This window comes from Balaenoptera borealis, assembly GCF_965194805.1.
Source record: "Balaenoptera borealis genome assembly, chromosome: 3".
NCBI lineage: Eukaryota > Metazoa > Chordata > Mammalia > Artiodactyla > Balaenopteridae > Balaenoptera > Balaenoptera borealis.
This window is the reverse complement of record NC_138866.1, coordinates 143,540,644-143,568,188: the sequence shown is the minus strand read 5'-3', so window position 1 is coordinate 143,568,188 and position 27,545 is coordinate 143,540,644. Positions and strand designations below refer to the sequence as shown.

At 45.8% G+C, this 27,545-nt stretch overlaps 1 long non-coding RNA gene across 2 annotated transcripts in view; it reads right to left on the bottom strand.

Annotated features, from left to right (window-relative positions):
• Window positions 1–27,545, bottom strand: part of LOC309627204 — a 35,735-nt gene extending 8,190 nt beyond the window's left edge. For both annotated transcript variants that reach the window (XR_014243589.1, XR_014243590.1), the window contains exon 1: window positions 1,773–27,545. This is a non-coding gene — a long non-coding RNA (uncharacterized lncRNA). The remainder of the gene's footprint in view (window positions 1–1,772) is intronic.

Here is a 27,545-nt window from a genome sequence, read left to right as displayed (position 1 = left end):
TTTGGGGTCTCCTTTTTGCAGGCTGCAGGTTTGTAGTTTCTGTTGTTTTTGGTGTGTGTCCCCAGTGGCTAAGGTTGGTTCAGTGTGTTGTGTAGGCTTCCTGGTGGAGGGGACTAATGCCTGTGTTCTGGTGGATGAGGCTTGATCTTGTCTTTCTGGTGGGCACGTCCACGTCTGGTGGTGTGTTTTGGGGTGTCTGTGGCCTTATTATGATTTTAGGCAGCCTCTGTGCTTATGGATGGGGTTGTGTTCCTGTCTTGCTAGTTGTTTGGCTTGGGTGTCCAGCACTGTAGCTTGCTGGTCGTTGAGTGGAGCTGGGTCTTGGCGTTGAGATGGAGACCTCTGGGAGATTTTCATGGTTTGGTATTACGTGGAGCTGGGAGGTCTCTTGTGGACCAGTGTCCTGAAGTTGGCTCTCCCACCTCAGTGGCACAGCCCTGACGCCTGGCTGGAGCACCAAGAGTCTGTCCTCCACACAGCTCAGAATAAAAGGGAGAAAAAAAAAGAAAGAAAGAAAGAAAGAGGAAGATAAAATAAAATAAAGTTATTAAAATAAAAAATAATTATTAAGAAAAAAAATTTTTTTAAGTAATAAAAAAAAAAACGGACAGACAGAACCCTAGGACAAATGGTGAAAACAAAGCTGTACAGACAAAATCACACACAGAAGCATACACATACACACTCACAAAAAGAGAAAAAGGGAAAAAAATATGTATATTGTTGCTCCCAAAGTCCACCTCCTCAATTTGGGATGATTCGTTGTCTATTCAGGTATTCCACAGATGCAGGTACATCAAGTTGTGGAGCTTTAATCCGCTGCTTCTGAGGCTTCTGGGAGAGATTTCCCTTTCTCTTCTTTGTTCGTACAGCTCCCAGGGTTCAGCTTTGGATTTGGACCCGCCTCTGCGTGTAGGTCGCCTGAGGGCGTTTGTTCTTCGCTCAGACAGGACGGGGTTAAAGGAGCAGCTGCTTCGGGGACTCTGGCTCACTCAGGCGGGGGGAGGGAGGCGTACGGAGAAGGCGGGGCGAGCCTGCGGCGGCAGTGGCCGGCGTGACGTTGCAGCAGCCTGAGGCACGCCGCGCGTTCTCCCGGGGAAGTTGTCCCTGGAACACGGGACCCTGGCAGTGGCGGCCTGCACAGGCTCCCGGGAGGGGAGGTGTGGAGAGTGACCTGGGCTCGCACACAGGCTTCTTGGTGGATAGAGCAGCAGGCTTAGCGTCTCCTGCCCGTCTCTGGGGTCCGTGCTGAGAGCGGCGGCTCGCGCCCATCTCTGGAGCTCCTTTAAGTGGCGCTCTTAATCCCCTTTACTCGCGCACGCAAAACAAAGAGGGAAGAAAAAGTCTCTTGCCTCTTCAGCAGCTCCAGACCTTTTCCCGGACTCCCTCCCGGCTAGCTGTGGTGCGCTAACCCCTTCAGGCTGTGTTCACGCCGCCAGCCCCAGTCCTCTCCCTGGGATCCGACCGAAGCCCGAGCCTCAGCTCCCAGCCCCGCCCGCCCCGGCGGGTGAGCAGACAAGCCTCTCGGGCTGGTGAGTGCTGGTTGGCGCCGAGCCTCTGTGCGGGAATCTCTCCGCTTTGCCCTCCGCACCCCTGTGGCTGCTCTCTCCTCCGTGGCTCTGAAGCTTTCCCCCTCCGCCCCCCGCAGTCTCCGCCCGCGAAGGGTCTTCCTAGCGTGTGGAAACCTTTCCTCCTTCACAGCTCCCTCCCACTGGTGTAGGTCCCGTCCCTATTCTTTTGTCTCTGTTTTTTCTTTTTTTTTTTTGCCCTACCCAGGTACGTGGGGAGTTTCTTGCCTTTTGGGAGGTCTGAGGTCTTCTGCCAGCATTCAGTAGGTGTTCTGTAGGAGTTGTTCCACATGTAGCTGTATTTCTGATGTATTTGTGGAGAGGAAGGTGATCTCCGCGTCTTACTCTTCCGCCATCTTGAAGCTCCTCTGTCATTGATTTTATTGTATGAAACTTGAGCCAGGGAGCCAGTTAGGGGGATTTTACTGCCCTTTGCACACTAGATTGCCTTGTTGGCATTGTTTTCTTATTTGCGAAGGCTACTCAAAATGATACTGGGCACTTTTGATACTGCCTCTTCAAACGTTAACTAGTTCACAGACAAAACTCAGAAAACAGGAATGGGAAGGTTCCCCTTGATTGAGAGATGACCACGAGAGGGAGGAGGGGTGGACTGCCTTGGAAAAAAAGAGTGTTAGGTGGAGCTGGAAATAAAAGTAGATTCTGGATTTCTTTACAGGCAGGATGAATGTGGTGCAAGCTCTGAGGACTTCGTGGCTGGGATGACTTGGGTGTGTATTTCAGCTTTGCAAGGCCACTTCCTGTTTGGGCCAGTTTGAACATGTTACCTTCCTAAGGGTTCGTTATCCACATGGTGATGATAACACATAGGATTGTTTAAAGGATCAAGGATGTTTAAGGCAGTGCTTCTCAAACTTGAAGACCTGGAGGGTTAAAACATGGACTTTTGGGCCCACCCCCATAGCTTCTGATTCACCAGATCCCAGGTTGCCTAAGAATGTGCATTTCTTTCTTTTTTGGCTTAAACAACAGAAATTTATTTTTTCACAGTTCTGGAGGCTAGAAGTCCAACATCAAGGTGTAAAAAGGAGTGGTTTCTTCTTCTTTTTAATGTATTTTCTTCAACTATAGTTGATTTACAATGTTGTGTTCATTGCTACTGTACAGCAAAGTGCTTCAGTTAGACATATATACATTCTTTTTCATATTCTTTTCCATTTTGGTTTATCACAAGATATTGAATATAGTTGCCTGTGCTATACTGTAGGACCTTGTTGTTTATCCATCCTATATATAAGAGTTTGCATCTGCTAACCCCAAACTCCCAATCCACCCCTCTCCCATCCCCCTCCCCTTGGCAACCACAGGTCTGTCCTCTATGTCTGTAGTCTGCCTCATAGATAAGTTCATTTGTGTCATATTTTAGATTCCACATATAAATGATATCATATGGTATTTGTCTTTCTCTGTCTTATGTCACTTAGTGTGATAATCTCTAGGCCCATCCATGTTGCTGCAAATGGCATTATTTCATTCTTTTTTATGGCTGAGTAGTAGAATGTGCATTTCTATCTGATTCCCAGGTGATGCTGATGCTGCTGATCTTGGTGCCATGTTTTGGGAACCGTTGTTTTAAGGATTAATCGCCACAAATATCAGGTGAGCACCTAGCAGGTAACTGACAGGCAATAAAATGTCTGCCTGACATCTCACCCCACTCCACCCTACACACCCTTGTTCCAACCTTGGAGTTGATACAAGCATTTCTGAGACCAAGGCCATCTCTAAGAGCATGCAGCAAAGTTCTTCCTAAAGGTACTTCACAGCATGTAGTGGGTGGATTACTGCCCCCCAAAAATGCATGTCCACATGGAATCTCGGAACGTGACCTTATTTGGAAGTAGGGTCTTTGCCAATGTAATTCAGGTAAGGACCAAGATGAGATAATACTGGGTTGAGCAGCTCCTAAATCCAATGAGAGTGTCCTTAGGAGAGAAAAGAACACACAGAGGGAAGACAGCCATGTGGAGACAAAGGCAAAGATTGGAGTGATGCTTCCACAAAACAAGGGACCCCAAGAACCACCAGAAGTGGGAAGAGACAAGGAAGAACTCTCTTCCAGAGCCTTCAGAGAGAGCATGTCTCTGCCAATACCTTGAGCTCTGACTTCTGGCCTCCAAGACTGTGAGACAAACAGTTTCTACTGTTTTAAGCCACTATGTTTGTGGTCATTTGTTACGGCAGCTGAAGGAAACTCATACACAGCCTCTTAGAAGAAACACTTAGTATTGACTGGTTCAGCTCTGGCACATTCCCCAAGGAGCCTGAAACAGGAGTGTAACTCAGACCTACTCATCCAGATGACTTGTCTCCACGTCTTTAACCTTCACTAGTATTTTCATCTCCATCCCAAGTGGACCACCCCTCTCGGCAGGTCACTCTGTGCTTGTGCAGAAAGAGACAGGTGGCAGGTTCCCACCTTCCAGGAGCTGGCAAATCTGGAGAAACCAGAGTCAGTTTATCGGGTACGGAGAAAGGACAGCCACCGAGACAACTTGGGTGCAGGACTCCTCCATAATGATGGTGGTGGCCAGGGTGGGGTGGGGGGGAGCATCCAAAAAATGTTAGGTTTTATGTGCAGAACTATGTCAGAGGGGACATGATTTGGCCCCTCTAAGTAACAACCATGGTGATAACATCAGTTATCTTGCACCAGGTAACTGATCTACTCTTAAAACTTCTGTAAATCCAGCCTCACTTCCAACATGCTAGGAGGGTTCCACCTGTAAATGATAACCACCCCATTGCTTCAGTGTTCTGTACATTTTCCTCTCTGTCATTTGTCCCTGAAATCCTTACCGACCATCAGCCTCCAGGTTCCATCTGTGGGCCCATAGTCAGATCCATTTTAATTGGTTGAGGAGGGAGAGGCTTCCTGTCAAAGCCAGGTTCATGTCAAACCTCCCCCTACAGTTTTCTTCTGATGCTTGTCTTACTTAAGGTAACTTTGGCAGGTTCATCTCCTTGGTGGAAGCATATCTTCAAGACAAAGCAAGACAGCTCTTCTGGATCCCTGTTTTTTGAACTTTTCCCAGTTTCCTACACCTGAGGCCCAAAGGAGAAAAGTGGTTCTGACTTCAGTCTTAGCTGAAAACGAATGTAGGAAAATATGGTTCCCGATGAGAGACCCTTCTATCCATCCTTATGACGCAGCATCCAGCTGTATCTTCCCCCAACAGGAAATTCAGAGCTGCCAGCCAAGGGGGATGAATATCCAGGGCTTAAATTCTTGTAAATGGTGATTTCACTAGGGAGTGAGGCTGGAGGGTTGAGAAAGGAAGGAAACTTTTGGCCAACTCTATGGTCCTTTGGGGTCCAATAAATCAGCAAGAATCCAGGGAAACTGTATGTTTCTGGCAGGATCAGTTGCCAAGGCTCCTTCCAGGAGGTTTTATAAATAGGAAGATAGCAGCCTGCCTCGAATTAGCCAAGAACTTACCCACCATCTGCATGATTCCTCATTTCTACCTTGACCTCCTGTTCAAGATAGCCTTTCCTTGGGTTCTTCCTGGATGGACATCTTTTGGATCCATGTGTTGGTTGTGCCAAAGCCCTTCCCTCACATGTATAGTACCTGGATCCAGAGTCCAAATGGAGGCCACCCATCATGTAAACAAATATCTAAAAGCCAATGGACTTCCCTGGTGGCACAGTGGTTAAGAATCCGCCTGCCAGTGCAGGGGACACGGGTTAGAGCCCTGGTCCAGGAAGATCCCACCTGCCGCGGAACAACTAAGCCCATACACCACAACTACTGAGCCTACACTCTAGATCCCACGAGCCACAACTACTGAAGCCTGCGCGCCTAGAGCCCATGCTCAGCAACAAGAGAAGCCATTGCAGTGAGAGGCCCGCACACCGCAACGAAGAATAGCCCCTGCTCACCACAACTAGAGAAAGCCCACGCACAGCAACAAAGACCCAACTCAGCTGAAATAAATTAATTAATTAATAAACTAAAAAAAAAGGTATACTAAAGGATCCATATTTTTTAAAAAATGAAATCAAGCCAACAAACCACCAAATGACATGTTCTAGCCTCCTGCCTTAACAAATACACATTCACATTGACTGGAAAGCCAGATTTGACTTCCAAATCTCAGGAAGAGATTTGTCCACAGGCCTAGGGTATACACACTAGAGGTGCGGTCTGCCCTCAGGAGCTGGCCCCAGGGAAGAGACATACATGGGCCCTGAAAATGGGCTTGGGCCACCAGGCAGGTGACATCAGGCACAGTGTGGTATGGCACAGGTGTATAGGGTGCTGTCCCTTGGCCCCCACCCTGTGGGACCCCACCCTGAAGCAAGACCTAAGAAGGGCCTTCTAAAGAGGGACCTAAGAAGAGCCCTCTGAAGCACAGGGACCAGGCTGTGGGCCCCTCTTGCTCAGGTCTAAGGCAGCACTGTTTTGCCTCCCCAACACTCATGTCCCCATCTCTGGGGAACAGCATCTCAATTTCTCTTTAGGGAACCCCTCTTTCCCCACCACCCCAGTCCCTGTGGTTCATGTGGGCCTCACTCCTGCCATGGGAGGTTGATCAGTTCATGCCCCATACGGAGGTGTGTGGTCCAGGGAGTGAGTGGGGCTGAAATCCAGCTGGGCTCTGCTGACCAAACATGGGTGGCTTAAGCCCAGCGGAACAGGCACAGTTGTTTTATTGACCTGCCCTAAAGGGCCACCCCATCAGCTCTCCAGGACCGAGGCCCACTGCATCCCTGGTCACAACCATCAAGAAGATCACCAGCAAAAACACCTGGTAGAGGAGACCATTTCAAGAGCAGTGTGTGCAGAAAAGACCTGAGGGTTCAGTTCTTCCATAAGCCCGATGAATCAACCAATGATGGGTGAAGCTGCCCAAAAAAACCTTTTTAAAGCAAGAGCCATCTTCAACCACCTTTATGGAAGTCTAGCCTTCAGATCAAAGGGAGATGCAGACCCAAAGTGGTTTACACGCATCAGGCTAGATTGAAAAACTCGCATCCTGAATAACAAATTAGCTCTATGAGAGACTAAAAACAGACAATAATCAAAAGCAGCCTCCAAACGCAGGTGATGAGTAAATTCTATGTGTTCTTTAAACGTTTAACACAGAAGCTCTTAACCCTAGCTGCACATTAGATTCAACAGGGGAGCTTTTAAAAATATTAGTGCCGGAGCCCCCCCACCCCAGGGACTCTGATTTCATTGGTCTGGGGTGGGGCCCAGGTAAGGTATTTTTTAAAAGCTCCCCCAGTGATTGTAATGTGCAGTCAGGAATAAAATCCACTGTTTTAATATGAGGCAGACACTTCAGGAAATGTGCACATTAGCTAAATAGTGCAAATATCACCTAACCCAGGAGCTCCCAACCCAGAATGATCATTAAAACACCTGAGGGCGGGGCTTCCCTGGTAGCACAGTGGTTAAGAATCTGCCTGCCAATGCAGGGGACACGGGTTCGAGCCCTGGTCGGGGAAGATCACACATGCAGCGGAGCAACTAAGCCCATGAACCACAACTACTGAGCCCATGTGCTGCAACTACTAAACACCCTGTGCCTAGAGCCCGTGCTCCTCAACAAGAGAAGCCACAGCAATGAGAAGCCCATGCACTACAATGAAGAGTGGCCCCCGCTAGCCACAACTAGAGAAAGCCTGCATGCAACAACGAAGAGCTAACGCAGCCAAAAATATAAATAAATAAATAAATAAATAAATAAATAAAATTTTAAAAAAAGAACAACTGAAGCCATTTTTTTCAACTTCAGGTCACTGGTCTGACTCTTAGTCTACTGAATCAGAATCTTCTCCAATGAGGCCCAGAACTCAGCATTTTTTCAAAGTTCCTTGCTTCATTTCAGTAGTCAGCCCGTGACCTATAATAACATTTTTTCTGCTGGGGATGCATGTTAACGTCCTCTGGGGCTCAAGCCAAGTGTACTAAATAAGTATGGGGGCTGAGAATCAGTATTCTAGAAATTCCCCTTCCCTGTGATTTATTTATGCACCCCTTTGATATCGTTAACTGGGGTTAGGACAATTATAATAATAAACATACTGTAATGGCTACTGTGTCAGTTAGCTACTGCTGCATAGCAAATTATCCCAAACTTACTGTCTCAGAAACAACATTTGTTGTCTCACAGTTTCTGTGGGTCAGGAATCCAAGTGTGGCTTAGCTGGACCCTCTGGGTCTGGGTCTCTCCCAGGCGGCATTGAAGGTATGGCTGGGGCTGCACTCATCTGTAGCTGGGCCAAGGGGTGGACCTGATTCCAAGCTCACTCAAGTGATTGGTGTCAGGATTCTGTTCCTCTCAAGCTGTTGGACTGAGGGCCTCAGTCCCTCACCGGCTGTTGCCTGGAGACTTTCCCCTGGTCCTTGCCACATGGACCTCTCTGGAGGGCAGCTGGTGAACAGAGAGCCAGAGAGAGAGAGAGAGCTAACAAGATGGGAGCCACGGTCTCTCGTAACCTAATCACAGAAGGGGCACCCTCTCACCTTTGTGGTGTTCTATGTATTAAATTGAGTCACTAAAACAGCACAAGGGACCACTACACACCTATTAGAAAGCCCAGAATCCAGAACACTGACAACACCAAATGCTGGGGAGGATGTGGAGTAACAGGAACTCTCCCTCATTGCTGGTAACAATGGAAAATGGTACAGCCACTTTGGAAGACAGTTTGGTGATTTCTTACAAAACTAAACGTACTCTTACCATATGATCCAGCAGTCACACTCCTTGGCATTCATCCAAAGGAGGTGAAAACATATGTTCAGACAAAAACCTGCACACAGATTTCCAGCAGCTTTGCTCATAATTGTCAAAACTGGGAAGCAACTAAGACGTCCCTCAGTAGATGAATGGATAAAAAAAAAAAAAAAAACTGTGATATATCCAGACAATGAAATATTATTCAATGCCAAAAAGAAATGAGCCATCAAGATATGAAAAGACATGGAGGCACCTTAAATTCATAGTACGAAGTGAAAGAAGCCAATCTGAAAAGGCTACATACAGTATTATTCCAACTATATGTCATTCTGGAAAAAGGCAAAACTATGGAGACAGTAAAAAGATCCTTTCAGTGGTTGTGAGGGGTTAGGAGGGAGGGAGAGATGAATAGGTGAAGCACAGAGGATTTTTAGGGCAGGGAAAATACCATGTGTGCTACTATAATGATGGATACATGTCATTACACTTTTGTCCAAACCCACAGAATGTACGACACCAAGAGTGAACTCTCTTGTAAACTCTGGACTTTGGGTGATAATGACATGTCAGTGTAGGATCATCAGTTGTAACAAATACACCACTCTAGTGCAGGATATTGATAGGTAGGGAGACTATGAATGTGGTGGGGGGTGGGAGTGTCTCTGGAATTTTCTGCACCTTCCTCTCAGTTTTGCTGAGACCTTAAAACTAATCTTAAAAGAAGTCTAAAAGAACGTTTTAAAGCAAGTGACTAGCCTAGGCCACCATCAAGAAAGGGGATCAGTGGGGACCATCATGGGAGTTGACGTGACACAGCTACCACATCCTGAGCACTCACCAGACCCCTTCTAGGAGCTCTGCACTCCTAACTCATGTCGTCCTTAGAACATTGTGATGGATGAGGAAACTAAAACCAACAAGGGAAAAATGTCCTTGAAGCCACAAGGCTGGTAGGTACAGAGCTGGGATGCCAGCCCCCAGCCCACTGCCATGGACACCTGCCCCTGATCCTCATCAAGACAGCGTCTCCATACAGATCCTGGTTCTGCCCACGTGTGAGCAGCTGTAGGAAGGAGCACAGGGGACAGACTGACTAGTGCGTGTCCCAGAGGTCCGAGATCCGATCGTCCAGACGGGGCGAGGACACAACAGGAGGTGGCCTGCACAGAAGCCTGCCACTCTTCTGCTTCCAAAGGGGATTTTGAACCCTCTGCCCCCTCCTGCCTCTGCCCAACAGAGGCCTGAAGCACAGTTCCAATTAGCATGGAGAATATTCATGGGCTGCTCCTGCCGCCTGTGTGTTTCTTAGGAACCTTGAATAAGCTGGATTAATAAACTGTCTTTCATTTGCCATCCTTTGGCATGAATTTTGCATTAGGCTGAATTCAGTTTAGGTTCCAGCCGACACCATTTTCTCTAAGACAATGCTTTCCACTCCTGGGCATGTGTGTGTTTACAGGAGAATGTCCCCAATGGTAGAGGGACTCCTGGCACCTCTTGAGAGCATTTTTAAGAACACTTGGGCCCTCCGTGCTTAGGCGTTAAGCCTGAAGATGAACGCCCTCTGGAATTTATGCTATTAATAAAGCAGGTTCCTTTCTCTTTGCATTAGGGGAAATGACCAGGCTTTCAGCTGAGTGTCTGGCTTGGGTCAGCTCTGTGGAAGACTGCCCACCTGGAGGACAGGGTCAGCAGGAGAACGCAGGGTCAAAGGTGGTCTTGTGAATGGGGAGAGGCCACAGACATGGTGTCCTCAGGGCAGTGGGCCCCACTAGGTCTCAGTGCCCGCCATGTGGGCCTAAAGTCAGTCCATGGGTCTTAAGGAGACCCTTGGCGGGGGGCAGTTATCATGCAGTGACTCTGACCCCTGCACTCAGAGCACAGGACTGTCCACCTGGGGGTCCCCCCTTCAATCACTGAGTGCCTGGGAAGGGGTCCCCTTGGACCCCTGACACGCATACCTTGACTGATGACCGTTCGCTCAACAGGCAGCTCTGACGACACAGGTCTCGTGCCGGCGCGGCAATCCCTGGGAAAAGCAGGCATAGTGAGCACAGGAGGGCTAGGATCTGGCGCAGACCTGGGATGCGGCCAGGACCCTGCAGCTCTAACACACTCCAGCTGACATCTCTGCTGCTGGTGCATGGACCTCACTTTGAGTTACTGAAGCCAGCTCAGCAGGCACCAAATGATGAAGCGACCGGCCACTCATGTGGGTGACAGGGACACAGGCACGGCACTGTTGAGGTGCCCAAGGCACTGCTCCACTGTGCCCTCCTGCCCTGAGGACAGCGTCCATTTCTGAGCGGGAGTGAAACGGAGAAGAAAGAGCACAGAAGGTGTCAAGAGGCTCCCATTCCCGTCCTGATTCCTCCACTGTCAGCTCAGTGACTCCGGGAGGGTCTCCCTGACAAACGTCCCAGCTGCCACAGCAGGCTGGATACCAGCTAACAGAAAAAGAGATCTGAGGGGGTGTCGAAAATCACGAAACAGAGACACACTGCAAGCCCAAAGAACCACGACCCAGCTCGGAGGTTTAGGGCAACGTGCTGCCCACAGCATCCTTGCTGGGCCCCGCTCTCATGAGCAGCTGCACAGGCCCCTTGGGCATCAGTCACCATCAGTGATCTGGAGGAGCCCCCAGCACTTGCCGAGGATCCGTGCTGTGTGCGCAGCTCATGACCCCATCGACATGGTCATACCGGAGGCAAGAGGCTTTCGAAAGGGATGCCTGGTCGCCTCCTGGGCCCTCAACTGCTAACTGCTATGTTTGACTGTTCTTTTCATCCTACAGCCCCTGAAGAGGTTATGGGGAAAGCATGTCCTTTTCAAATTGTGGGCAATGAGGCAAATATGACTTAGCACTGTCTCCATTCAGTAGATGAGGAAACAGAAGGGTGGAGGAATAAAGGTGAGGTGTGAGTCAGGACAGAAGGGCCATGGATTTAGGAATACCTGGGTGTACCCAGAAATACCAGGCAGAGCGCAGGCCCTGGCCCTCACGCTTTCTGCATCCCGCCGCTGCCACCATCACCCCATCACTACACGTATGCATCGAGAACCTGTTTGGACCTAGTGCCAAGCTAACTGCTGCTCGGCCGGTGGGGGACTGTTGGCTGGCAGAGACGGGGATGAATCAAAGAAAAATGAAAATGCATTCCTTCCCTCCGGAGACATAAAACTAAATGTAGAGATAAGTTATACTAAAAACAAAAACCGCAATAAGTGCCAGAATATGCCAAATGTCAAGCAAGATTTCCAGATGCTCAGCGCTATGGAGTCCCAATGAAGGAGAGGTTCCCGGGCTCAGAGGCAGGAAGGCGTTTCTGACCTGTGATTGCAATGGATCAGGGAGAAGAAGGAAATAGTAACTGCAGCAGTTGTGGCCGCTGTGATCACAGCTGTCGTCCTGTGGCTCTGAGCTGCAATACCCAGTGCGTTCAGCCGTGAGGGCCTGGGCCGAGGGGGACAAGGCGGCAGGAGGAGTCAGGCCACACTGCCCCCTAGAGGTCAACTGAGGACTGTCACTGAATCCTGGAGACGAAACCCAGGGGCCGCCACTACCCTGATGTGCTTGGAGTTTTGGGCATCCTGTGGGAAAGGATTTGAGCCTGTCTCACATTTGGGGTTCAGACCCCTACAGATCTTCTTCTGTAGGTGCACCAAATGTCTGGCTGAGAGCAGGGCCAGGATGCTAAGAGTGGGCAGGCCAGGTGCAGCGAGGCTGGCCAGATGGTCACTGTCTCCACCTGCACCTGCAGTGTCTGCAAGTCTGGGGAGAAGAGGACTGGGTTCTGAGGAAAAGACTCAGCCACTAGACACACACACGCACACACACACACCTTGCATGTACGCATCCTGCGGGGAACTCTGGGAAAGGGCTGGCCTAAGAAACATAAGCTCTTTCTCCTGCTGCCAGTGAGTCCACTTCAGCAGGAGGGAAGGCCGGACACAGCCCGGGGTGGGGACCAGAGGTCTGCGGGCAAAGGACAGGTGATGGGCCCTTGGGGTCTCTGCTCAAGCCCAGGACACACCTGACACGCATGCATCAACTCACTTACCTGAAGTGATATTGAAGGGTACAGTAACCTTCCTTCTTACAAATGAGAAAACTTGATGATCAGAAAGACCGTCTGGTTCCCAGGGCCACTAAATGAATGAGTGGCAAAGCCAAAACCCACACTGTCAAGTGACTCCATCTTCCCAGGGTGGAGAAAGAAGCATCCGAACCAGCATTCAGGAGTGAACACTAAGGGAGAAAATAAATTACACTGTTAGAATCCTGATAAGAAAAAAAAAAGTATGGCTTAAACATGCCTGAGGTTTGAATGGGTAGCAAACTAGAGTCAAACTACCTTCCTGCAGATCAACTCAGGGCATCCTAAAAATTGCAAACTCAGGGTGTTCAGGGAAGTTCTAATGCAAATCAGCTCCCAACCCGCTGCCCTGCTTCCACATTTATTTCTGTTAGCACTGCCTTGGCTGTGTTGGAAGTTAAATGGCCGTAGGAGAAGTAGTTAAATTCTTATCCCAGAGCAGAGAAGGTCAGAAGCCTTTCCCTGACAGCCAAATGCAAAGTGATCTCCCATTTTCCTAATGAGAATATGTTAATAAAAAAAAAGTTTGGAGTCAACTTGAATATGCAAACTTTCTAGGGATGTGGAAGGAAGAGTCACATGTGCATTTACAAGTAGTTCACTTATTCACTTAGGTGCTAAATGTCCTGCAGTGGCATAACTGGAGTTTTTACATCATGTATTATCATGTAAGTCTGCAATCGGAGCCATAACTCCTTCATGGCCACTCATCCGTCTGCCAATCACAGCTTCCTTTAGAGCTACTTATACTTGGAGTTGATGGTGTCTTTCTTAGGTCCTGTAGCTGAAGGAAGTGCAAGGTATAAGCACCAAAAATGCAAAACCTAAGAAAGATTCGTGGAACTTGCCAAACAATTCTCCCTGGGTTTGTTTTTCTTAATTTTACAGAATCAGCAATTTTGAGAAAAATCATGATGTCCCAACGTTACATATTGTTAGAGGTGACACTCCAGAACGATATCTCAGCAATTGTTGGGAAATTTTCATATTTCAACAATCTTGTTTCTTGAGAATTGTTTTTATTTTTAATTCTCTCACTATTGGGAAATAATAAACATCTTAGAATTTCTGATTTCAAATTTTGAAAAGTTTTTTCCAAAATTTATTTTTCTCAAGTATTGTACTTTTGGTGGAAATACACACCAGTCTGACTACTTTCTGGCCTGAAGAAGTCTGTGTGCCTTAATGTGTGACCAACTTAATGAAACTCAAGTCAATTAAGCTCTACAAAGGAAGCTGTAGAGCGTGGTACACCATGCAATACTACCCAGCAATAAACAAGCAACAACTGTTTCTCTATGCAACACAAAGCTCCAGAGAATTATGCTGAGTGCAAAAAGCCAATCCCAAAAAATCACATACTGTGTGATTCCATGTATATAAGATTTTTGAAATAATGTTATAGAAATGGAGAATAGATTCATGGCTGACCAGGGTGAAGGAGGGGATGGAGGAGGGAAGGAAGCAGGTGTAGCTATAAAAGCACAACAGGAGGGGTGCTTGCAGTGATGGGTATGCTCTGACTCTCAGCTGCATCAATGCCAGTATCCTGGCTGTGATGTTGTACTAGCGTTTTGCAAGATGTTCCCAGTGGGGGAACATGGGTAAAGCATACATGAGCTCTCTCTGTATTATGTCTTATAACTGTACGTGAATCTACAGTTATCTCAAAATAAAAACTTTAATTTAAAAAATGTGTCACTATGGAGATTCCTTTAAAAACTGAAAACAGAGTTACCATATAATCCAGCGATCCCACTCCTGGGCATATATCTGGAGAAAACTCTAATTTGAAAAGATACATGCACCCCAATGTTCATTGCAGCACAATTTACAACAGCCAAGACATGGAAGCAACCTAAATGTCCATCAACAGATGAATGAATAAAAAAGAAATGGTATACACACACACACACACACACACACACACACACACACAGTGGAATATTACTCAGCCATAAAAAGGAATGAAATAATGCCATTTGCAGCAACATGGATAGACCTAGAGATTATCATACTAAGTGAAGTTAAGCCAGACAAAGACAAATACATATGATATCACTTATATGTGGAATCTAAAAAAATGATACAAATGAACTCATTTACAAAACCGAAAAGACTCACAGACTAAGAAGACAAACTTATGGTTACCAAAGGGGAAAGGAAGGAGGGATTAACATATACCAAAAAAAAAAAGTTAGAGATCTTTTGGATGTTTACAATGGTTGAAAAAGTTGAGGTAATGAACAGTCTTTAAAAGTTTACTTAAACTACTTTGTGGTTTAAATCTAAGAAAATGAAAACACATCTTCAAGTATTTTGAATACTCTTGAATATTTTTAATACAAAAGAATTTCCTCTGGGAATAGGGGAAATTGCATATAGAGCTTCCTTCACCAGGACCTGTGGTGAATAAGTCTTTATTGGACATTATCTATCTCACTTATCCTTATACTGACTTTCCAAGACTCAGATTATTATCTACATTTTATAAAGGAACTTGCTGCTCAGAGAAGTGAAGAAAGTTTCCCCAGGTAGCCCAGCTAGGAACTGGCTGGTTTGAGATTTGAATCCAGGTTTGTGTGGATTTATGTGTTTTCCATCTGCCAGCCACTTAAGAAACAGTCATGATTCCCTGAAGTAGACAACTTTCAACTGCAAGCCACTGACTCACAATAGCAAGAGAAGGAAAAAAACAAAGGCCACTCTCAAGTAAAAAGCAACTTTAATCACTTTTTTTAACTTTAATCATTTTTAAAGATACATATATACATGAAAACTAAATGTATGTGCGATCCTGGATTGGCTCCTGAACTGTGAAAAATGTTCCCATATGACATGGAAAACACTAGTGGAACAATTGATGAAATGATTAAATAACAGTATTGTATTGATGTTAATTTCTGGCTTTTGATAGTTGTACTGTGGTGATGTGAGAGGATGTCCTTGTTTGTTTTTTGTTGTTTTTTTTTTTTAATTAATTAATTTATTTATTTATTTATTTTGGCTGTGTTGGTTCTTCGTTTCTGTGCGAGGGCTTTCTCCAGTTGTGGTGAGCGGGGGCCACTCTTCATCGCGGTGCACGGGCCTCTCACTGTCGCGGCCTCTCGTTGCAGAGCACAGGCTCCAGACGCGCAGGCTCAGTAGTTGTGGCGCACGGGCTTAGTTGCTCCGCGGCATGTGGGATCTTCCCGGACCAGGGCTCAAACCCGTGTCCCCTGCATCAGCAGGCAGACTCTCAACCACTGCGCCACCAGGGAAGCCCCCGATGTCCTTGTTTTTAAGGAAACTCTGAGGTAAAAAGACATCATGTTTGTAACGTACCCTTAAAAGTATTAAAAAAATGCATTAGATATCTATTTCATGATGGTAGACAAATTTGGGGAGCTATGGATGAAGGATATATGGCAATTCTTTGTACTGTTATAACTTTTCTCTAACTCTGAAATTACTTCAAATATTCGCAATTTAAAAAATATTCTAGGAACTATCCAGAACAGCTCTCCAGACAAAACTCCAATGATGAGCATAGTCTTGCAAAAGTATTGCTCAGGTCCTGTGTTGTCATTCTTTTCTCTTTCCCTTCTCTCCATGAAAACTAAAATTAAAGAATAATTTGGCTCCACCGAATAGGCTGTTATGGATGAAAACCAACACAAATTCTACACTGAGGCAAGCCCTCTGCAGATGTACCCTGGTCACCTGTGGGGCACCAGTTAGGGTCCACACAGGAGGCACCTCCAAAAAACTTCCTCGCTGCTAAGAAACTGGATTTGGGGTGGGGGGGGGTTTCCTCCAGAGCAGCATTTACTCACTGTCAGCATGTAAAGCATCTCTGCATCCCTGCAGGTGTAAGAGCCGCCCCCCATCTTGGTCCACAATCCAAGAAGTCCTGACAGCACATAGTGAATAGGGAGCGCCTGGCACTCTGCGGTGAGAAAGTACAGTACCAGGGAGAGAAAGATCAGGGAGCTGGGCTTTTGATCAAGCAAGAGGGGTCTCGAGGGCTAGCAGAGCCGCCTTCTGGAAACACAGTTTATACAGAGAGTGTGGGATACCCACATACGACAGAGAGCAATCATAAAAGCCTAGACATAAAATAACACATAGAACTGGATGTCTGGGCTTATGTGATACTTTATGTGATAGAACACCCTGGAACACCCACAGTTCAAGCAACCCCAGCTCTCCCCAGGCTGAGCTCCTTCAGTGCTGTCTTGCACAAAAGCAAATCCAGCCTGCAGCCCACCCCCAGGCTCCCAGCATGCCTCAGATCCCTGCTCCCTAGCCGCGTGCATTAAAGGGCATCAGAGTCAGGGAAGGTAGTAAGAAAGTAGGCTGTAAGTGTGTTAGAAGGAGCGATTTCTCTGCTCTCACGTTCCTTATTGCCTTGCACAGAGTGATTCTGTCTCTATCTCTTTGACAGCTACATATCAACAGTCGCTGCTGCACAGAGCTGACTTTTCTGAACACTCAAAACTGGTTCTTACACACACGCACACACCCAGAGGGCAAGGCCAATTCTCCCCATAAATTTGTAAACTTGTTACCATAGAGACAGGCTCTGGGGTGCTTCAAGTGTGGATCAGCAGTGCCGCCTAGTGGGTTACCGGTTATCCTGCAGTCCCCCAACCACAATGTTGGATGAGAGATGATTTTTTTTTCCTTTTTCCTTTTTCTTTTTTCATTTGTTCTTTTTTAGCTATCTGGGGTTCCCCTTCAAGATGTCTAGAGATCTCTTAAACCAGTATCTATTTAAACCAAGGGTTTTTTCCTTCCAGTTTCATCTGAGATATAATTGACATATATACAGCACTGTATAAATTCAAGGTGTTGACTTACATACATCATGAAATGATTACTACAATAAGTGTAGTGATCATCCATCATCTCATATAGGAACAAAATTAAAGAAAAAAGTATTTTTCCTTGTGATGAGAACTCTTAGGATTTACTCTCTTAACAACTTTTATGTAACATACATGAGTGTTAATTATATTTATCATGTTGTACATTACATCCCTTGTACTTATTTATCCTATAACTGGAAGTTTGTACCTTTTGATCACCTTCATCTAATTCCCCCTCCCTCTACCCCCCATCTCTGGTAACCACAGAGCTGATCTCTTTTTCTGTGAGTTTGTTTGTTCAACCAAGTTTTTTGAAGCTGTTTGCTTCCCACATGCAGAAATAGACTCCAACGTCAGAGTTGGCACTAGCGTTTCATCTCATTTCCAGGACGCTCTGCCCCACTATCGCATACCTAGCTCTAAATAAGTCAGGACCAGCTGTGGAGGTCCCTTGGATGTCACATACAATGACAAATACAAACCAATGCCTGACATGTAGGAGGACAAAACTCATTGGGGATTTAAAATAAATCATGAAGTCCTCCTTTATCATTTTATTCATTTGTTCAGCCAGTGTGGCTTCTACTCCACAAACGTAGATGTGCAAGAAGGAGGTTTTCTCTGTTTTTCTGTAAATGAACTTACTCATTCCATCGTGGAGCAGAGAGTTGGTATCAGTAAATTCAGGGTCTCCTGCCCCCACTTTATCCTGAGTCTAGGGTCAGGGTAGGGGTGGGTCCTCAGGGTCCAAACCCCAACCTTCCTGCTCATCTCGGGCTGTGACCCCCCCAAGATGCGTGCTACATCTGCCTGGTCCAGCCGTGCAACATCTCATGGCCAAAGCCACCCCGTACAGCTCTGCCCTGTCATCCTTCCTGGTGGTACTGTAAAAGAAGGACACCCTCAGTGAATATCTCCAATTAATAATCTGTCAACCAATATTTATCATGCTTATGGGCATGACCCATCTGGGGGTCCTGGTATATAAAGAAGAAACTAGGCTCTTTTCTTAAGCTCATGGGCTCCTGGGGAGACAGATTTTCCAACAAAGTACAGGAATGCTCGGGGCAGTTACTGCAAGGAAGACCCAGGTCCACAAACCCTTAATCAAAATGCTTGGGCCAGATAGGTTTGGAATTCTGAATTTGTTGGATATTAGGAAAGTAAACAGTCTATAGGTTGTATATTTCCTACTATCTCCATCAGGGTCTGGGATATCACCTGCAGTCAACCACACCCAGATTTTTGCAGCAAAACTCAGGAGGAGTAAAAGTGAAATAAAGACGATCAACAGCTTTAAAGACCTCATGGCAGCTCAGGAAGGATTTGCCACCAAATGAGGTTTAGTATCAAAATGGAAAAATTTTTGTTTGAGGTGAGATCAGGAAGTGAGAGATGGCCAGGTAGCCAGGTGGCAGCCTTGCAGATGGAGGGAGGCCAGGTACAGGCACCCAGGTGAGGGCAGCCCAGCGTGTCAGGGCAGTCAGTGTGCCGCGACCTCCAAGCCAGATCCTCAACTTTTGGACACCCCAGCCCTGCCTCAAAATTCCACCTTTGAAGGAAGCCTTCCCTGACCGCCCACCCTCCCCCCAACGTGAGCTGCATTGACATTCCAAAAAAAGTTCCATCTGTTCCCTCTCTGATCCATAGACCTGAAATTCCTTAAGCCCAAGCAACATCTTCTCTCCTTGGTACTATCTGCTAACACCTATTCAAGGTTTTTCAATTACAGCCACTCACACCCCTACAAGTACAACCACATCTGCAACTAGTGATAATAACAGCAGCACATGCATCAAGAATTTTGGGGGGACGGTTGAGGTTGTGATATTAGTCCTGTATGTGAAAAGAAAGGGAGAGGAGACAAAACCCCTCAGGGTGGCCTGTGCTTGTACCTTTCTCTCCTTATCCTCAACTCACAGGATAAAAAGTTGTCTCCTACTCTGGCCGGGAGACAGAATCTGTTTCTGTACGTTCATTCTCGAATTGCTGAAACTTCCAAAGCAGCAGTGTAAATATTCATGCAGTAAACAGGGGGAGCCAGATGGAAGGGTCTCCACAGTTATTTTTGCTTCTCTGTCAAAATATTTAGCTGATCCATAAATCTTTTAACACAAATTCATTTGGCACTGCATGCAAACACTTCCACGAACATTCATCGCCCCTCCGTCGCTCAATGCGGCTTCCATTTCGGCATTTCTTCCACACTTACCCAGAAAGACTGGATCCAAAATCCAGAATGTAAGACCCAAAAGGACTTGCCTGGACTAAGGGGCAGGCCATGCTCTCCTCAGGCTCCTGCCTCCCAGCCTGCTCAGAAATTGGCAGACCAAACCACCCCCTGCATTGTAAACAGATGCTGAGGCAATGCGGAGAGCCGGGGGAGGGCTAGCAGAATGGGGATATTTCTGGAACAGGTCTGTTCTCTGAGGTTGGATAAATCACCCTGAACTGCTGGGAACTCTATTTCCTACAAACCGTGGGAAAGTAAAACCATATTACTGGTTCAACGTGGGTTTTTTTTCCTCAGGTTTTAAAGACACGCACAGCATAAAACCAAATATATATTTAACACACTGGAAACGTGCGGTGGATTTTAATGAGAGTGATTAGACCCAGGAAAAGAAACCGAGGTAAAATGGAGGAAGATGGTAAATCTGGGATGCTTCCCTCCCTGCCACCCCAACTGGGAAGGATTCTATGACGGCATCTACTCAAGTTCAGAGGGGCTGGGCTGTTGCCTGCAGAGAACTCCCAGGGCTGCCCCCGAGCGCTAATAGCAAAGCTTCCAGGAAGGAAGGCTCCAGCTTTGTGACTTCCCTTCAATGCAGCAAGACCACGTGAAGGACCAACTTCGTGTTCAGCCTTGTGCTAAGCAGGGAGGGTGAAACCATGACTGCAATTCTGGCGTGGCCAGTATGGCAGGATGGATAGCTCAGGGAGGCAAAACAGGGCCCCCAGAGACGCTCACCTGCTAATCCCCTGAACCTGTGACCACGTGACCTTACATGGCAAAGGCAACTTTGCAGAGGGGACGAAGCCTAGCACCCTGAGATGGGAAATGGTTCTGGATTATCAGGATGAGCCCAGTGTCATCCCAAAGGTGACAGGAGGAGGCAGGAGGGTCTGAGTCAGTAGCAGGAGATGTGATGACAGCAGCAGAGGTTAGAAGGATGCAGGGAGGGGTCCATGAGCCAAGGAATGCAGGTGGCTTCTAGAAGCTGGAAAAGGCAAGGAAATGGATTCTCTTCTGAAGCCTCCAGAAGGAATGTAGCCTTGCTGACACCTCGATCTTAGATTTCTGACCTCCAGACTGTAAGGAGAGAATAAACTTGGGTTGTTGTAAGGCCCTAAGTTTGTGGTAACCTATCAACACTCCCTCGCCCATGTCAGCATTGCTGGAACAGAAGTATGTGGGTGACTCAGGAAGTACGAACAGGGCGAGGGTCTCTCTTTCTGGGGAGGCCATAGAAGGCCTCACAGAGGAGGTGACTGAACTGTTTGCAAAGGCCAAGGAGAAGTCTCGAAGCCGGGGGATTTCCAAACAGCATTCCAGGCAGCAGGTAAGGATGAGCACAGACACAGAGGCAGGGAAGCACAGGGCGTGCCCATGCACTAGGACGACCATGGCATGACCAGGCCCGGGGGCAGAGGAGGCTGGAAGAGGAGTCTGGAAAGACAAATGGCAGCCCAGCTCTAAAGCAGGAATGGCTACATGGACCAGGCGATGCAAGGGAAATTTAACCGTTTTCTCAGGAATTTGACCAAACCTCAAAGCCCGGGGCAGTGTGCTAGGTGCCCTGGACAGAGAACAGAGGCTAGGATGAAGCAAGCATGGCACTGGCTCTGGGCAAAACTGAAGGGGGTGCCAAAAACTCAGTAATCAAGATAAGCAAGTAATCAAAATAGGGTAGTAATTAAAAATTCAAAATTAAGACCCAAAATATCAAAATTTTAACTAAAGACAGGATCAATTGTGGTGCCCTGCTGAGCCACCTTGGAGCCTGAGGCAAATGGGAGAATCAGCCATTCTGATCCTGTTTTTAAATTTTTGTTATTTTGTTCATCATGGAATTTTTTGCATTAATTTTGATTTTTTTTTAACTGCATTAAAGTATTACCTACCTGAAACTATTATATACAGAATGGATAAACAACAGGTCCTCCTGTATAGCATAGGGAACTACATTCAATACCCTATGATAAAGCATAATGGAAAAGAAAATTTAAAAAAAAAGAATATATATATATATGTTTGTATAACTGAATCACTTTGCTGTACAGCAGAAATTAACACAATGGTGTAAATCAACTATACTTCAATTTAAATATATAAATAAATAAAAATATATCACTTACCTGGATCACCGAGTTTTTGGTACTGTGTTAAATTTTACACCCACACAGTGCCTCACTCACCTCACCCTAGCCCCAGCCCTGCCTCTACCTTCTAAAGCAGGGGTTCCCCAACCCCCAGCCCATGGACCGATACCATCCACGGCCTGTTAGGAGCCATGCTGCACAGCAGGAGGTGACAGCGGGCCAGTGAGCGAAGCTTCATCTGCCGCTCCCCATCGCTCGCTTTACCGCCTGAACCATCCCCCCTACCCTGATCCATGGAAAAACTGTCTTCCATGAAACCGGTACTTGGTGCCAAAAAGGCTGGGGACTGCTGTTCTAGAGAGTACATGCCAGCCAGCTGATATCACCCTCAACAGCCTGTGTGAGACTGCGCTGAGATTCAAAGAGGATTTCCTTATGGTGAGAGAGAATTTTTTTTTTAATTTGAGGAAGTAGAAGGGAGAGTTTGACATATATGCCCCGGTATTTGGGGGTAAAGAGACTGAAGTCTCCTGCAGGCCTGGCTACAGCAGCCCACCAAGGAACAGTTGAAAGGGGGCAGCAGAGGGGCCCATTCTCCACCACCATTTGGGAAACAGGGGTACCTGGGTTCCCCCAGGCCAGGTGTAAGCTGGAGGGAGGAGCTGGGTGAGAGAAGTGCTGAAGGGACCCTGCTCTGATTAACTGCCGGCTGCAGAGAGGAAACCCCAACAGAGGAGGCTGTGGGGTGTACCACTGGGGGTACAGGAGCTGGGGAGAGTCAGAAGAGGTTCAGAGGGTGAATTGTCTACATCAGGAAATGGTAGATCCAGGGCCACCATGGGCTGTCTCAGAGGAAGCTAATACATGCCTCATACAAGCTATGTGACTCACAGAGGGCATTCAACAGCCAAGGGAGAAGTAGGAACAAAAGCTCAGCTAAGTCAAAAGACCTTTGACCAGAGTCCCTCTCGTCTTCCCTCTGGAATCCACCCTGGGAAAGCCAGCCATGAGGCAGAGGGTGTGACATGGAACAGGAGAGAGAAAGGACAGACATGAGTCCGCTTCCGCCTGGTGGCTGATGAAGCTGAGTCAGGAGGGGAAGGAAGAATATTTGAATAGCCTGAGAAATCAATGTCTTGTTTAAGATTGGACTGGATTTTTAATACCTGAAAATGAGGCTAATTGGACCCCAAAGTGGCTAAAAAAGAATAGGTTTTGCCCAAGATCAGTTGGAGCATAACTGAAAATAGTGATGAGGAAAACAGAAACCAGTCTACAGAGTTCAATCCATTTAGTAAAACAGTTATGCTGGTTCTTCTCCACCCGGATCCAGCCTGTGTCTTTCCCTGCCCTGCTCAGGGCTCCCGGAGACTAATTCCTACAGAGAGCAGCATATTGTCTCCCAAGATGGCCACTGGGATGATTTAATTTTATCAACTTGATTGGACCAGGAGGTGCCCAGATCTTTGGTCAAACATTATTCCGGGTGTGTATGTGAAGGCATTTTTGGATGAAATTAACATTTGAATGAATAGACTGAGTAAAGCAGATTGCCCTCCCCAATATGGTGGGCCTCATCCAAGTTGAAGGCCTGAATAGAACCAGAAGGCTGAATAAGAGGGAACTTCTCCAGCCTGACTGCTTGAGCTGGGACAGCAGTCCTCTCCTACACTCAGACTAAAACTTTCACCATCAGCTTTCCTGGGTCTCCAGCTTGCCAACTACAGATCTCAGGACTTCTCAGCCTCCATGGCTGTGTGATCCAATTCCTTATAGTAGATAAATAACTGTTCTGTTCCTCTGACTAATACAGCTACCTTTCAGTTGGGTTCTGCCAATGTCAGCCAAGACCTGCCTCTTCCCCATCCCTCTGGCAGCACCCTGTCCCTCCACGACCATGACCCCTCCCAGAACTCCAGATCTCAGAGACTCTAGTAACAAAATTTCCTCCCATGGTGTCTTCAACCCTAGGGCGGTGATGACTTCCATTTTTGCTAGCTCTGGGTGTTTCAACATCTTTTGTTTGTTCCTTTAAACCCTGTCCGCAAATGCCCTCTATAATTAGACCCTTCCTTAAAAGTCTCCTTGTTTAAACCATCTGAATGAATTCCACTTCCTGTCTGGACCCTACTGATACATCCAGGAGGAGGGATACCTCTTTCACTTTGACTAGAGAGAAAGAAGCAAGAATGAGTGGAGATGCAGACGTGTCTTGAGTAGAGATGAAGTGGGCAGGAAGTCGGGGGAAATCACACTGTTGGCTTGCATTTTCTTTATGCAGAAAGATGGAAGATCAAATGCTAAAATGGAATCAAGGCAGTGAAGCTTTGAAGCAGGTGGCAAAAGGAGTGGAAGGACCACCGTTCATTTTTAGAGGCACAACTCTGCACCTTTGGATGATTCTCTTGGTCGACTGAGCAGCTGAGTCAGATCACACGCATCTTCAGGGATTTGCACTGTTCTGCTTAAGAAACCCCAACTACAGATAACAATCAAAATGATGTTCAGGACAGCATGAGTTCATACACTGAATAGGATTCATTGTATTCGTCACAAAGGGGTTAACAGTGCTGGGCACATCAGTGAAGATCAAATGCACAAATACTGCAGAGTAAGGGCCTTACCAACTCATATCTTATCTTGGAACATTTCATGGCTTGAATTGCCAGATGAGAGTTCATGACTCATAATTCATCAAGGGCCACATCAACTGACTTGTGTAATCAAAAAACTTACCAACTCCCACTTTAACGCTTTGAGACAGCATGGTGTGGTGGAAAAAGCAAGGAGTCTGGATAACTTGATAACTTACTAGGTGAATTTTGGCAAATCACTTAAACTCCCTGCCTTTCCATTTTCTCATCTGTAAAATGAGGATAATGCCACCTTAACAATCTGAGCTTAAGAAGCTGGCCCTGAACTCAAAAGAAGAGAGCTATTTTTTTAAACATAATGAGAGAAGTTTATTTCATTTAATAATCTAATTTGTACCATTTGCCACATACTTCATTTACATAATGAAAATTTGCCCTGTGTTCATTTGATATATTCTAATAAATAAGAAATTTGCCTAGGTAGACAATAGGTTTGGGCGATTATTGTGATAACAGGCGAGTTTCCTACCTACTACTGGAGCCTCCAAAAGGGAGCTATACTTGAAGTCTGGGTTAACATGGCAATAATGGTAGAGTCTACACGATCCTGAAGGGTGTGGGTGGAAAAGGAATAACTGAGGTAACCTGGTCATTCTTTGGCCACCATGATATCAATTATGCACATTTGGAAATAGTCCATAGATCATGTTATAGCTACTGCAAATGACTTTGAATAAGACTCAGAAAGGTCATGGAAGAGACAAGTACCTCTCAGACACCAGTGCCACGGATGATAAAGAATCAAACACAAGGCATCTGTGGAGTCACTTTACAGGGAAAGCATCTTTAAGAGAAGAGATCCAAGGCTGAACAGCTGAGCTAACATTCTGAGGTTATCCTGCACCCACCACAGGGAAATTCCAAAGCTTTTTGCAAAAAAAAAATATTAGACACTCAGACTCTCCTTTTGTTTCCCACCTTTTTAAACTCCCCAGTACTAGACAGCTTGACCCCCAGGTGGGAGATTATCTTTGAACTTCTACTTTTCCCTGCTATCACTTTCCCACATTATCACAGTGACTGAGAAGTCTGCATCTGGTGGGGGTAGGAAGGGCATAGATGAAGAAAGAGAAACTTGGAGAAAAAGAAGACAGAATATGATGCTCAAGTGTCAGAATAAAATTGTTCTTTACAGTTACTCCAAGGAGCTGGTCCTATGAATTTCCAGTAACCTTAACAATTAGTTTCCATGGCCTCAATCACACTGAGCTGTTTTATTACTAAAACAACCAAAGCACTTTTCACAGTCACACTGATGATGATATTAAAGCACAGAAAGATAAGGAAATGGGTGGGAATTGGGGCAGGAAGGTCCCACTCTGGAAGAAAGAGAGGCAGTTATCAACCATCACTAACCTTCGCAGGCTTACCATGACTAGAAGTTATAAGACATCAGGTCTGCATATAGAGCGATCTGGAATGTCACATTTTATAACCCAGTGTGCCCCTTCAATAAAACATATATTATTTAATATTGTGTGTCAACGTGATTGATTGCATTATGAATAATTAGTATTCTTCGCAGGCGCTGGGAAAAAAAAAACCCCGAAATGTCTAGAGCTGAAAATTTGAGGTTCAGGCCAGTTTAAGCTCCCTTTGTTCCTAAATCAGTGATAAGTAAATTGTCAAATATTCTCAGGGACTGAAACAGGCAGACTGGACAATATGAGGGATTTATTTCAAATCCAGTTTCTATGTCCACTCATCTCTTAGGCAAAATGCTGCCTGAATCAACTCATGACTTGCAAACGTCCCTTTCCAATTACACATCTCTCCCACATTTGCTTTGAGGTCATGACTCAGTGAGTTGTTTGAATATCAGCCCAGCAACCTGCGCTGCTGAGCTTTTATTTTGCTCTAGTCTTTTGACTTTTATTGAAATTTTCCAGATACATTTGAAAAGAATGTGTATTCTGCTCTTGTTGAATGTGGTGTCTTTACATATCAGTTAGGTCAAGGCAATTAATAGTGTTCAAATCTTCTGTATCATTACTGATATGTTTGTCTAGTTGTTCTATCAGTTACTGAGAAAAGAGTAAAAAATCTTCAACTGTCACTGTGGACTTGCCTAGTTCTCCCTTCAATTTTACTGGTTTGTGTTCCATACATTTGGATGCTCTGTCATTAGGCACATACACATACAGAATAGGTATGCTTTCCTGATGAATTTGTCCTTTAATCATTATGAAATGATCCTTGTTATCTTTTGTAATACTCCTTGCCTTGACATCTATTTTGGCTAATATTATTATAGGCACTCCAGCTTTCTTATACTTACTACTGTTTTCATAAGGTATTGTTTTCCATTCTTCTACTTTCAGCCTGTTTCTTTAAATTAAAAGTGTGAGAAAAGATACATGCACCCTTATGTTCATAGCAGCACTCTTTGTAATACCCAAGACATGGAAACAACCTAAACGTTCATCAACAGATGAATGGATAATGAAGATGTGGTATATATATACAATGGAATACTATTCAACCATAAAGAAGAATGAAATAATGCCATTTGCAGCAACATGGATGGACCTAGAGATTATCATACTAAGTGAAGTAAGTCAAAAAGAGAAAGACAAATATCATATGATATCACTTATATGTGGAATCTAAAATATGACACAATTGAACTTATCTATGAAACAGAAACAGACTCACAGATATAGAGAACAGACTTGTGGTAGCCAAGGGGGAGAGAGGTCAGGGAGGGATGGACTGGGAGTTTGGGATTAGCAGATGCAAACTATTATATATAGAATAGATAAACAACAAGGCCCGACTGTATGGCATAGGGAACTATATTTAATATCCTGTAATAAACCATTTTAAAAGTGTCTCTCATAAACAGCATAAAGAGGAATTCAGGTTTCCTCTGCTATCCAAAAGTAGGGCATTTCTATGAAACCTTTTGTAAGCTGAAATGGCATAAAGCAAAGAAGCAATTACCTCAGGACACATCTTGCTAACGGATACACAAGATAAATTGAGATAAAACACAGATGCTCACAGACACAGTTCAAAGCTGTGGCAGCTTGATGCTGAGGTGCTGAGTGTAGTTTCCAGGGAAGGAGCTTGGCAGTGCCCTTCTCACTGCTCAGGGTGCATGCTGCCTCTATAACTTCTCACTGCAGAACAAATGCTGAACACTATTTTCTCTTTTTGCCTTTTTTCATAAAAGCGAAAACCCTCTTCAGATTTCTTTCAGTTAGCAGAAACATGTACTAATACAGGGCTTTCATAAAAGCAAAGTGGGATAACTTTCCAAAAGTGGGAATACCTATATTGCTTTTCCATCAGTCTGACAATCTCTGCCTTTTAATTGGTCTGCTTTGTCCACTTA